This window comes from Pogonomyrmex barbatus, unplaced genomic scaffold (genome assembly GCF_055798465.1).
Source record: "Pogonomyrmex barbatus isolate J1 unplaced genomic scaffold, ASM5579846v1 scaffold16, whole genome shotgun sequence".
In the NCBI taxonomy this organism is placed as follows: Eukaryota; Metazoa; Arthropoda; class Insecta; order Hymenoptera; family Formicidae; genus Pogonomyrmex; species Pogonomyrmex barbatus.
In genome coordinates this window covers 3,770,983-3,784,778 of record NW_028297112.1, presented here as the reverse complement: position 1 = coordinate 3,784,778, position 13,796 = coordinate 3,770,983, and the positions used below count along the sequence as shown (strand labels likewise).

The window sequence follows — 13,796 nt, the reverse complement described above, 5'->3', positions numbered from 1 at the left end:
TGCATCGCATGATCTGCAAAATTCAACATAATGCACCGCGCTGGCTTTGCGTTCTCCCTTCCTACTCTCCCCCCCCTCTCACACACACACACACACACACACACACACACACACACACACACACACACACACACACACACACACACACACACACACACACACACACACAAGGTGAAGACGTAAAAGCTTATCGCGCGTACCGTCGTAGCAGAGTTGAGGAAATGCCTATTTTCGTTAGTCACCGTTATTTTCAGCGCGCGAGCGACGGGATGCAGTGCCAATGCACCGCGCCATACCGTGTAAATGCACCGTTGCTCATCTGCCTGCTAGGCATGCATCGGACGCGTGTGCGTCGTCCACGTATGGGTGTGTATATTTTACGTCGCTTCTATTTGCCTACCAGGAGTTTATCACTTTTAGAAATTTATCTCTCCCACGCAAACTGCATAAGTAGGGAAATATATCTACGCGTCTGTGTGAACACGAACACGCCTCAAACGCCTCGTCTTCCGCTTTGCGTTAGAAAAAAAGTTATTTAACGATAATTACTTACAAACGGCACACGTTGCACACAACGTTGCACGAAACGACGTCGATTCGATGTACTTTTTAACGGGGTGAGCCTTAGAACGTTATTTCTTCTCGTTCTCAATCGAAATCAACGGATTGAATGTGCACCGTGGGCAACGTGGGAAACGCGTTTCGACGTGCGCGCAACGAAATCACGCGGCGCCGTATCCACGGCGCGTCTTCGATTTCGCCGGATCGATTGCGACACGGCGGCGAAAGAAAAGGGACGGAGGGAGAAAGGGAGGACGAGAAGAAAAAAAAGGTGGAGGGCACAATGGCGCGTCCCACGCGTTCGCGATACGAGGGAATGCGTATTTTCATTAGTCACCGTTACTCGCGCGCGCGCGTTGCATCGGCGCGATGCGGCGTCCATATACGAGGCACTTTCGGAGAAGTGCAGTGTCCGATCGGAGCGTTTCGATGTTTCGATGGAGGGAACGGGAACAAACAAATGGGAATATCCGTGAACGCGGGGCACGAGATAAATAACCGGGATAGCGAGCGAGCGTCATAAGCGGGATGGTCGCGCGGAAAGCGCGACGATAACGCTGGAATGCAACGATCTTGGGCGTGCGGCGAATGCAACTTGTGCAATTCGAGATATCGCGCTTATCTTACGTTGACGCTCGCCGGAATGGGCTGTATGATTTTCGCGTTATCCGGAAGTTACATACTCGCATAATTTGGGATCGTAATCAAGCGATCTCCCCTGCATCATTTATATAATGTAATATACGAATGGTTAATGGTGTACAATGCAATCATCGTGATCCATCATTTTCGCAATTCCGTGGCTTTTAAAATAACAATTTCACGGTTATAATAATTAAGTACGTTCAAAATTTTCGCGATATCAAATAATTAACATTTCGTAATTGAAGAGCGAAGTTGATGAGATAATATTTTAGATTGTAATTAGTAAATAATTACTAAATAATGATTATACGTTTCTTCACCACATTGTTTGAATAGATCGACGTTTATTACCGCTGCCCGTTATAATTTTCCAATGAAAATTTATCCTTTAATGATAGACATTGAAAATTATTATCGATCCCACGCGACACGATGAAATATACTATATATTCCTCGTTGAGGATCTCGACGTACGAATCAACGAACAATGCCCCTAACCGCGATCGTCCTGGTCGACCTTGAGGCCGCCATCGGAATCCCGTTAACGATCGTACTTCATTAAGAAAGTAGGAAGTGTATCGCTTAGTAGGCGTGTATTATAATTTACAACGATCGAGCCGGGCGTGCCGATCAGCGCCGATTAATTGCGGGATCGATGCGTTCCGATAAAAGCCAAATGCTTACGCGCGCGTATTATCCCTGCGATTCTTTCGAACCTCTCAATTCTCGATATACCACCGCCGACCATTTCGCAATTCTCGTCTCGAAGACCGTTAGTCCTTTACAAGATGATTCGCAAGTTTGCGCGAATGCGTGCGAGCGGAGTAGGACGGATCGGATCGACATGCATTATCTAAAGCGCGAAAGCGCGATGATTCTCGCACGCCACGCCTTTTCCAATGCGCCACGAGCGGAAACCGTTATTGATAAAACAATCAGAAAATTACCTGGTATGTCTGGAAATTATCGGTGGCAGAGAGTCACAGGTCGACGTAGTATACGCGCGAATTTCGCTCGAACCAATCTCTTTTTCTCGCAAAAATAATGAGAAAATTTATTTTATAAATTATAATAAAAGGAGCAATGTAGAGTAATAAATAATTTAAAATTTATCCGAAAATTGAAATAATGTCCTCCAAAGTCTTCAATAATTTTCTCCAATTTCTTACTTAAATAATAAATAAAATATTTATAATGAATTGTAATATACAATATGTATAAATTAGAATTTCTTTATTTTGTAAAGAATATAAAAAGTAATATATTAAATTTCAAATCATAAATATTATTGGAAATTCAAAAATTATTTTTTATTTTAATCATTATTATAACCATAAAATTTATATATATTAATTACAATATTGTGTAGATTACATTAAACTTTTTAAATCTTGCCTTAGTTTTTATATTTTAAATTTTCATTAGCATATAAATTTTGAATTTTTCTTTGTAATCTAAATAAGAATTTTTTTACAATTTATCTAAATAAGAAATTTTTTTAGATATTATAATTACATTTTTTTTTTACCGATTTAGTTTTACCGATTTAATGAGATATTTTTAACATTTCGCAACATTCAGTATTATAATCTCTCACTTGATATTTAATAACAAATTTGCGATATTACAGCCACTGCCATGGTTTAAATATTAGATTACAATTATTAATTAATTCGCATTCATCAAATCTTCATCAGATTGTTTCAATGTTCGGATCGATTCTTGTTACTATGTCCCAATTGCGCATATAATTCTCCGTGAGTTTTGGCGTAAAACATACGTGTGATGCTTGACCAGTACAGCACCTATATTGATTATCGTTTGACCAAACGAAGTACAAGGATGTCGGTTTAATGAATAACGACATACCCAGCGACACGATGTTGCAGCTCGCACGAGTCCATATACGTGCACGTATGTAAAAATCGATTTGATCGACGAACCATTGTCCATATTTGACGAGGCGAAACGAACGGCAAAGTGGCACGAATTCGGTTTTCGCATTCGCTGTTTGAGTTATATATTCGATGGAAATATCGCTAATCGCCGTCTCTTTGGCAGGCTCAATATCGATGGCGATTGACTTTAGAAAGAAATGCCAATTAGTGCCAGTCGCTTTAAAGCTTAAAGCAATAAAAGGAACATATAATCTTTTTTTCGATCACTAAAAATACAAAATAATTACTTACTTTCATTAATTTCAATACTTACATTTTTTACATTCTAGAAGTCGTCATATAAAAAAAAAATACTACAAAAACAATAAAGATGATATCTACTATCGATATTTTCATTATTCATGGTGCTATTGGCATATGTTACTAAATAATTTCCACGTTATATTATTTTTAAATAAAAAGAACTTTTATATAATAACGATAATAATTTTTGCACAAAGTGTTTTGCAAATAATTGATTTTAAATACGCGTATTTAAACCATTTCTCCGAAATACCAACATTCCATTTGCCATATTTTATTATGTATTTATCTTGAATTTCGATATTTAAACATCGAACGAACTGGTTGCACTACACGGTTTATTCATGTGCAGTTATCTAAACCGTACAGGCGAGTTTCATATTTATTTTGCATCTAGCACTGCTGAAAGCGAGGATAATTAGTAATCAAATGTATAGAAACGCCTTTATACAGATGGCTCAGAGCCGTGCTTATGCACGTCTGTCCGGTCGGTTAAAATTGTCTTTGTATCGAATCTATGGTCGGTTGATTATTATCCTATTTCAATAGGCCATGATGGCCTCCTGACAGTAACTCTGTTCCCTGTCTCCTATAGCGATGCCTGTACTACTTATAGAATTGTGCCTATAAAGAATAGCAGCCCGTAGAAGGAAAGTAAAAATGTCCGGTGTTCTTGACAGGTGCTCGCGTATTCATAGACGGACAACCCTTCGTTGCTAATACATCAATCGCTATACATACGTTTCAGACTGCTATCGATGCACATACGCAGATATCGCATAATTGAGTCGAGAGGTGGGCACCTCTCTTTCTCTCTCCCTCTTTCGCCATTGTTGTACGTCTTGAAGAATAGAAGAAAAGCCCATTCTCTTTAGTATTTATAAATAAATAGTATAATCGCATTCGAGCTTAATCACACACCACTTGCATTCTATTATCTCATAGTTTATGCAATGTCATTGTGTCATTCAAAGGAGTTCTATATAATTAATTCATTATGGATATGATTTCAGATGTACATCATCTTGTAAGCTTAAAAATATCGAATAAAAAGTATAATTTTTAGGTAATCGAAATAGCGCAAATAAATCGTAATTGGATCTAAAAACGGAAAAAAACGTATTTAACTCTTGTTCAGTCAAAAGTTGAGTTCAGTTGAATAATGGGCTTAACCGAGCAATTTATAAGATTACGATGTACTTTCACTCTACCTATCTACGTACCGCTTCAAATTACTTATCGAACGGTGTCGTGAGTATCGAGAGTAGAAACGGAACAGACAACAAGCTGAAACGTCCGATGTACTTGACAGGTGCCAGCTATTCATAGACAGACAGTCCTTCACTTTCAATGCATCAATCTGTACACACATCTCGTATTGCAAGCCCCGTGCATATGTATATGTATATACACAAGATCAGATACATCGTCGTCGTAGATTTATAATTGAAAATCCGGGCGCTTAAATAATGATTTTCTTTCGGCTGCATGCCTCTGACAGCAATATGGCGCCTCAACAGATCAAAATTCTCAACAGATTGCATCCAGTGCCAAGAGTAAAAAAAATAGCGCATGCCAAACGTATTGAAAATTTAAACTTAAAAATATAAAAAAAAAATCCTAAAATTCGACATCTCTGATTAAATCGTGAAAAATAAATCACAATTAAATAGAAGCTAAATTATATTCGCTGGCTAGATGCAGGCATAATAAGTACGTGCAGGTACTCTCGGTTTTACTTATCGAATCGCGCCTTGCGTCTATCGAGAATATAAACGGGACAGATACGAAGCTGAAATGTATTTGACAGGTGTCCGCGCATTCGTATGCCCTCAGTCCTTCACTCCTCTGGCGCATCAATCTCCATATATACATTTGGAGCTACAATCGGAGCGTGTCGGTGTCATAGATTGGACGATACATTCATATCAGGCGCATCTGCATTTTTATTTTTTATCATCGATTACTTCCGGACACTCGTTCGTATTTTTGATCGCTTCTTCTTGCGCTTCTCAGCGCAATGAAAACGCAACTTCCTCATACAAACACTCGTGTGTAAATTTTAAATAAAACATATACTCGTGCATAAAAATATATAAAAAGTATTCTCTGCACGTGTAAATTTATTACTTCCGGTTTAAAATATTATTAGTCTGTAAATATATAAGTAATTATAAAGAAATAAACATTTAGATAAATTTTCTATAAGATTGTTGAATTAAACACAAGAGAAAGTGATTTCAAATTACTTAAATATATATAGTCAATACAAAGACACGGAAAGAGTAATGTAATCTCGCTCGATGTAGATTAAGAAAACTTTATTTATATAATTAATTAATGATTTTAAAAAAATATAATATAGAGTAATACATTAATTTACCAAACACGTGGAGAATCCAAACATCCTTGGATAAATCTTAAATAAAAAAAACTGTCGATGTTTCTGGTAGAACGCGATGTTGTATGTACAGCAAATTACTTATTGAATCAGATTATATGTATGAGCTAGACAGGAAGCAGCCGATGCGCTCGTTGGATGTTCATATTTACATGCAGCAGCCTGTGCTTTTACCGTATCGATCGCTATGCATGTATTTAAAGTTATGATCGAATTATGCTTGCTCATCGATCGCACGATTTATGAACGTGCAACGCCCAGATAGACCTATTTATTATCTTTTTCCTCGATTAATGGTTATTATTAACAGAAACACCTAATAGAAAACGATATAAAATGTTGAACAAGCTTATGTAACTATGTCAAGGAATATTATTAGTATCACAAATCATGATAGAAATTAATTATTCGCACGATTATTACCTTTTCCCCTTCATATGTCAATTCTTTTAACAATCACGTGCCAATTGTATCCATTAAAAATTTGATAGAATTACATATTATTATTTCATAAATTTATGATTTACTATTTATCAGACAAGAATTAGTCATCGTAAATTATAATAAATATTAAAATAAAGTCTCGTGGAAATAAATCACAGCTTAAAATATAAACATAACAAGAATTCTACTGAGATGCAAGAGTGACTAATAAATTTGGCATAAAAACAATTGGTGTAATCTGCATCGAAATTATCATTGAATACGATTCGTGCTTTCGTCCTCGAGTGACATTGGAGGTAATTCATTGTCGTGACCATCATAGCGATGTCTATGCAAACTCGAATTGCTCAATTGTCCTACCATAACTACCTTGCTGAGATCGGCCGAGGGAACGAGAGAAACAGGATGACAGTCGGGAGATCAGGAAACGCTCGATGTGCTTGACAAGCTCCATACGTCGGCCTCTATACCTCCTTCGACACGTAAATGCACCCGTCGATCGGCGCTCGCGTTTACAGATCGATGGCGATTGACCGATCCGCACATCCGCATTTCGGCCGGGCGTCCGATGGCCGCATAATCACCGTAATGATGACGACGACGATGACGAAATTGTGCGACGTTACGTTGTATTTTGCCAAGTAATGCGGACTTTGTTTCATCGTCGGCGACCACACGCCGAGCGACCGACGCAGGATCATCGTGCGACCGGATGCCGTTGCGCGCCGCCATTTTGGTGAACGTCCGCTGAAAGAGCGCTTTGTTTCCGCTTATGAACGTTGAATAACCCGTTCGGCTCGGAGATGGCAATCGGCGGATCATATGGTTAAATGATGCGAAGTGATTTGGATAAAATACTATTTCATTTAATTCATAGCCGTGACACAACATGATCGATAATTAATAAATAATTACCAATGCTGCCTCCGTTGTTGCAATTTTATACCAATACCAAGTGCAATGCATGTAGAATGAAATAATTTATTGAGTATATTATTTCAATATTCACAGATAACCTATTTATTGTAGATTCAATTATACGAATACAAATATATTTATTTATTTCGCGAAGAATAATTATCCTACTTTCATTGTGTTAAAATACTAATAAAATTATTTAAATTATTGACTGCAAATTTTCTTCCATTGAATAATAAAATTTATCTTTAAACAAACTATTGTTGAAGATTTAATGTTTTTATCTATTTATGTATTCGTGATATTAAAATAGTACAAATATATACAACTTGCATTATATTGAAGTAAAAGTAATTATCCATAAAAAAAGATTTAATATAGTCTGCTCTGAGTAAAAGCAAAATGTGAAAAGTTCATCCCGGCAAATATCCGATATGAAAACGGGTGAAAATTAACTTCTGTTCAAACATTGGCAGATTAAACGGACGAACGAATAAAAAGACCTTCGCGAGGTAGATATCGATCTTATAGAATCGATTGTAATTAATTTATTGTTTGTTAATACATCCATCCGTTATTTCGCATCGTTGGAACTCGATATTTTAACACGCTTTGTTAATTTTTTGCGTGTCACCGCTCGACAAAAAGTTGCGACACTCAGAGAGAAGTAAATTTATAAATTGAAATGTGGAACTAAATCGTTACGTTAACGAACTCCATTTATACGTATTCTTTACATTTTTCGATAAAATGTTTTCTTTATATTTAGAAAACATAATTTTTATTTAGTCATTCAATTTTACAAGAACTGTTTTCGAATACAGAATTTTAAAGAGAGGCTTAGTTATCAAATTTCACAACTTCAAAATTTTAAGGAATATTTAAAAATTTCGAAAACACAACTGGTGCTACAAGTGATCTTAAGAAACATTCAACGTTTGTAATTTATAATTTAATCTAACCGGTTGATTAAAATTAATTAACCGAAGAGCACTTGCCGATCGACCAAGAATCCCTTAATGTTCCCTCAGAATCTACTGCCAAGGTAGCCTCCTCGTATTTAATTATCGGCGATTGACATGACCGGGGATTGCGAATCACCGAGGAAAATATGCTACGGACCGACTTGGTCTCGCGTCAACGCCGGACTCTCTGTTCGGACAAGCGCGATACGCTTCGCCGTCGCAAACGCGGCGTAAACGCACGCGGCCTCCCGCGGCGCGGCAAAGGCCGGCCGGGGCCGCGATTACGCCACGGCCGACGATTGCGAACGAGGAATTCCGACATGCCGGCCACGGCCACCTGCCGCCGACATTTACTTTGTGGAAATCCATCGACATGGCCCGAACAATCCTACAGCGTCTGTTCGAACATCAAAGTGGACAACGTCCATAATCCCACCCGGCGCGATTCAAAGGATGCAAACATATGCGCGCGTGCGGCCTGTGACTGCCATCACCGATCGTCCATGGTATATTCGCGGTATACAAATACAGGGTGTTTCCGAACAAATGTATTTTCTTCCGATAATTGGAGGCGAGCGGACGTCCGAGCGAACATCGCGGTTTTGGATTGTCAAACTTCGTCTAATTCGTAGTTATATATTATATACGGAAGAAAAGTATTATTACCATCTTTGATATTTATATCTTGAAAGTGGCAATGATAATAAAATAGGATATTTAACTGCGAATTTATCGAAACACCGTATAGCGTGTTATTTCGAAACATTAGAATAGCTTCCAAACATTTCTTCTTATAATTGTCATATATCTACCGTTGAAAGAAAATGCTATTATAACACCCTGTGTACGTGTATATGCCATAGAAAGGAATATTATGTGGCATGGTATTACCGCGAAACACTTCCTCGCTGTGAGTTACAAGACACTTTAACTACCGTTGTTGGTTGCTGCGAAGCGGGATTAACAGTGGAATTTTCATAAGATTATGTAGGCTGTCATTTTATTTATTACTCGCGCCTGCGATTATTTTAACTGCTGTTTATATTTAGGCAGAAGTCTTACTAATCGGTCAAACGAAGCTATCAGAGGAGCATATATTATATTCTTTCTATTTTTGTTTGAATTCGATCGTTAAATCGATTTTAAAAAATTAATTCATAAATATAACGATTATATTTTTGCGTTTCAAACGAATAAATAATATAAACATAGCAAAATTTTAAATGGTGATAATCTTCTTCAATAATATTTTATAATGTGTTTATAATTTTTATATATATATAGAAATTATATTCGTTTAATAATAATATTATAATATAATAATAATATAATTGTATAATTATATAATTTATAATAATATTAATAAATTTATAATAATAATATAACTTCATATTATTTTATTCGTGTGCTATAAAATCTTTTCTCCACTCTTTGAAAGGTAGTATTCTATTCAAAAGAGTAAATCTTGACGTCTCTTGACGTTCATAACATCGTGACATGTCAGATGCATCACTGCCGATTTAAAATTAATTTCAAAATGCAAGAATATGATCAAATGATGTAGCAAAGTTCTTCGTACCGATTTGATTTACCGAAATCAGTGATCGACCCTGCTTCTAGCCACCTCCGGGGAAATGTCGGAGTCGTGTCGCGTCTCTCGGATTGGACTTGAACAGCATCCAGGAAGGTGGCGAGAGAAAGAAGAAAAAGAAGACGGAGGAGAAGAAGGAGGAGAAGAAAAGAAGAGGCAGAAAAAGAGGAATAGCAGAAAAAGAGAATGCGAATGGATGAGAGAAAGACGAAAACGGCCCCGCATCGAGCCGCTGCACCATGCTGTCGCGCGAGAAAAGAAGGGAGATGCACTGAGGAGAAAATAAAAGAAAAGAGGCCGGAGTCGTTACGAGAAAATAGAGTGGCCCGATGACACGTGGGAAATCCTGGCAAGCACGAAAGCGCCATAGGTGCGCCTATTTTGTCGCGAATTCGAGCACACGAGCCGAGACACGTGCTGGAACTATTCGAGTCAGCGAATCAGGATGGTTCTGCACAAGTATACTCACTATATTCACACACATGTAGATTAGTCTGGAAATATCGAAATCCGCAGCCTGAAATGTCGGAAATATATTGTTAACAAATAAATTATCTGTAAGGTACAAATTAAAACTGATACATAGGAATATAATATCGTAGTGTTATTTCTATAGAAATAATTAATCAATAAAAAACATATTCAACATTGGAACGTAATAAACCGGATATTTGCTAACAATTTTATAAAGTAAAATATCCGAGGAAACATGTGTAATCGAAAATATGCGAGACAACCATTATTTGTATTTGCAGTGACAATGCAGCGCGCAAAAATCTAGATGAATTTTATCATTGTTACTTTTTTATTTTTCCACTTTTTCTCAAGTGTTTATAACACTATCGTTTAGAAAAGTACGTGTATCTAATATGTGTTCGTATTGAACTCGGGTCCATGGGTTCACTAAACCTATCTGACTGTGCGGATCAGTCATTTCTGTTGAAGATACACGACGAGTTATATGTTCGCCACGTGTCGCCATCTTTTTCTCAGCTCTTACTCGTCGTACAGCATCGCCGCGATGAAACGAATGTCCGGGACTTTATGGACTCCAATGCCGGTCGAAATGCGAGCCGGAAGTGAAACCTCGGCGTTCGATTAAATCGCGAAGGCAAATATGTACATCATAAAAGAGAATGTAACGTTTATTTTATATATATATATATATATATATATATACATATATATACGTATCTTCCATATAAATCACCCATAAAAAATCAAAAAGTAAGATTGACAAATGATAATTGCTTCATATCTTCATATAAACGTTATACGTACAGTATTCATTGGCACAAATTTCATTGACACTAGATTATTGACTCAAGTTATCTCCAGCCCGACTAAAAATCGTATTTCTCAAGAATTACAAGCCATAATTCTAAGAATCAAATAGATGTTAAAGTAATATTTTTATCTCGTTCGATCTTTGCTCCAGGCTCCTATTACACACTTCACATAAAACTATAATATTAGAGGTAGAATAGCACATTGTTGCACGTCGATCGTTAAACACTACGAGGTAACCCTTCTATAGGGATCGATCGAGCGTAAAGGTAGATGGATCATGAAGGAAAGAGAAAGAGAGATAGATAGATAGATATAGAAAGAGGGAGAGAGAGAAGAGAGAGAGAGAGAGAGAGAGAGAGAGAGAGAGAGAGAGAGAGAGAGAGAGAACTATGGATCGATCGGCAAGCACGTCCGCTTAGAAATGCGATCGCGCAATTATTGCGGGCAAGCTCATATCGCCCATTTAGAATCCGGGTAACGAGTTAATATGCGCGCCAAACAATGGCGCGCGAAAATAGATTTACGAGGAGTACGAGGCGCATGTCGATTCACTAGGAAACGCATATAATTGTTTCACGGCTGAATGCCAGCGCATAATATTGCGCATTGTAACACGCCGAGCGGAATCGTGAAACGCTCGCGCGTTTACGTGCCCCGAATCGCGGCTGATAAATGCCGCGCGTACGCGGAATTCGTGCGTTTTATCGCAAAACGTGACACCTGTTACGGCACGCGAGATACGAAAGCGATCGCGCAATGTTCTCGCAGGGTGCATCCCGATGTGTGTTTTCACGCGATTATTCCTCGTGCGCGCGCGATATAGCGATTACATCACCAGGATTTGGGGGAACCCACCCTCAAGCATACAGTTGACGTTTTATGTCACCAAAGGTACTACGTGTATTACGTTCATATAAATCTTTTCTTACTTTTGTGCAATGTACGTTAATATTAAAATTAAATAAATAAATAAATATATGTACGTTACATTAACTCTTTCTTCTTCTATCTCTTTCTCTCTCTAATTTTTATTTTTTTAATATCTTGTATAATTCAATAATTTCACTTTTTCCTTGTTCTATGATCATTATACTATATTATTTTTTAGTTACTTACCTCTATATTACTACTTTCTATTGTTTAACTTCCGGACGGCTAACTGACTATTAGCCACTAACGATCTCTACATTAAGAATTCATTATGCACATTTTACAATCTTTCTACAAAACTTTGATTGTATTACATCTTTAATACGCCATCTTAAAATAAAGTGGGATAATACGTAACGATTCGAAAAAAGTGGGAAGACAAATAGAATGGCATAAACGAGTAGATCATCGGTTGAATGAGCCTATAACCTCTCAGAGAAATGATAGAATCCTTCTATCTTTGGAACGGAAGATTATTCCTATTTTTTTCTGCTATACACCTGTGTCGTTCGCGCGCATCGGCAGGTTGCTATTCGAGTCGAGAACTACAACACCGATTTGCAGAGCGCGGCTGGCTTATGCGGAGGCACCGCATCGATCGGCGCGGCAGGCCGCGCCAAGTTCGAGTCAACTAAATTATGTTCCGTCTACGTCGATTTGCACGCCATCCCTGCATTAGCTATTGGCAACGGATCATAACTGCCTCCGGCCAGTTCGCCGCGCGCTGCAAATCGCTTCCGTTATACTTTCGTGAGAATTTATATCGGAAGTACGTCTGTGGAGGAGGAAAAAGAGGCAGCCCCCAATCCCAGTCTCTTTTTCTTATCTTTCCTTGGTCTTTTCACCGATGGTAATTGAAGTAATTGGGAGACATTCCAATTTTCGTAGTCGTAAAAACACGCCGTGTCTCGATCGCGAAACGACGACGGTCGACGTTCGCCTGGCTGCTCGAAAAATAAGTCCGTTTGTATTGGAAAATCGATACGACGCCGGTAAATGTATTCTCCTGTCTTCGAGCGAAGCTCGCGGACTATAAACGGTAAACAGTGCGAGGCGAATATAACAATGTTCTTCATGTAGCACACGATCGATAAATAAGTGGAAGAAGTGATAGACTTTAAGTGAATGATTATTCAGATAAGTTCAATTATTCGATACGTGTGATACAAAATCGTGATTGCAGATTTAGCGAGAAATTGCTCAACATAATTTAAACTTTAGGTATGTCACTCGAACTTACATTATTCCTTACGATAAAAGTTCGACGTAGACGTAGTGTAATGAATTATCTAATATTATCCTTAAACAGAAAAGGTACAAGGAAGCGCTGAATTGATGTGATATACAATCTGATAAGAAGACACAAATTGGCCGATCGATTTATCCGTGTTACCCCTCAATTTTAATAATAACAGGCCTAATTGGAACGATTGTTGGATTGCCACACCCGGTCTTCTTCCACGATGATTGAATGAACATCCACAAATTACTGATCTGTCGGCAAATGACGCGCGCCTGTAAACACCAGGCAAGGCGGATCGATGAGCAGAAACAGCAAGGCGAGTGTAAGACGAGCAAACGGCGCGGCCGTGTACATAGACGTGTTTGCGAGCAAATATTACAGGGCACCTGCAAAATTGAGCGCGAGCAAGATGTGCATACAACATCCGGCGCGGCCTGCAGATACTGCATCTGAAATTTAAACCGTCTCATTTATTTTCGGCTCCTTCCCTTGTTCCCATCATGTTTCCACGATTCCGCGTTTCCACCGGTATTGTTTGATGTAACATGCTATATATGAAAGTGCTGCTGTGCAGCGAAAATTTTTGAATGCTCGAACGTAAATCGAA

At 38.1% G+C, this 13,796-nt stretch overlaps 1 long non-coding RNA gene across 3 annotated transcripts in view; it reads right to left on the bottom strand.

Annotated features, from left to right (window-relative positions):
• Positions 1 to 13,796, bottom strand: part of LOC148937133 (uncharacterized) — a 205,996-nt gene that overhangs the window by 75,796 nt on the left and 116,404 nt on the right. The window lies entirely within an intron of this gene.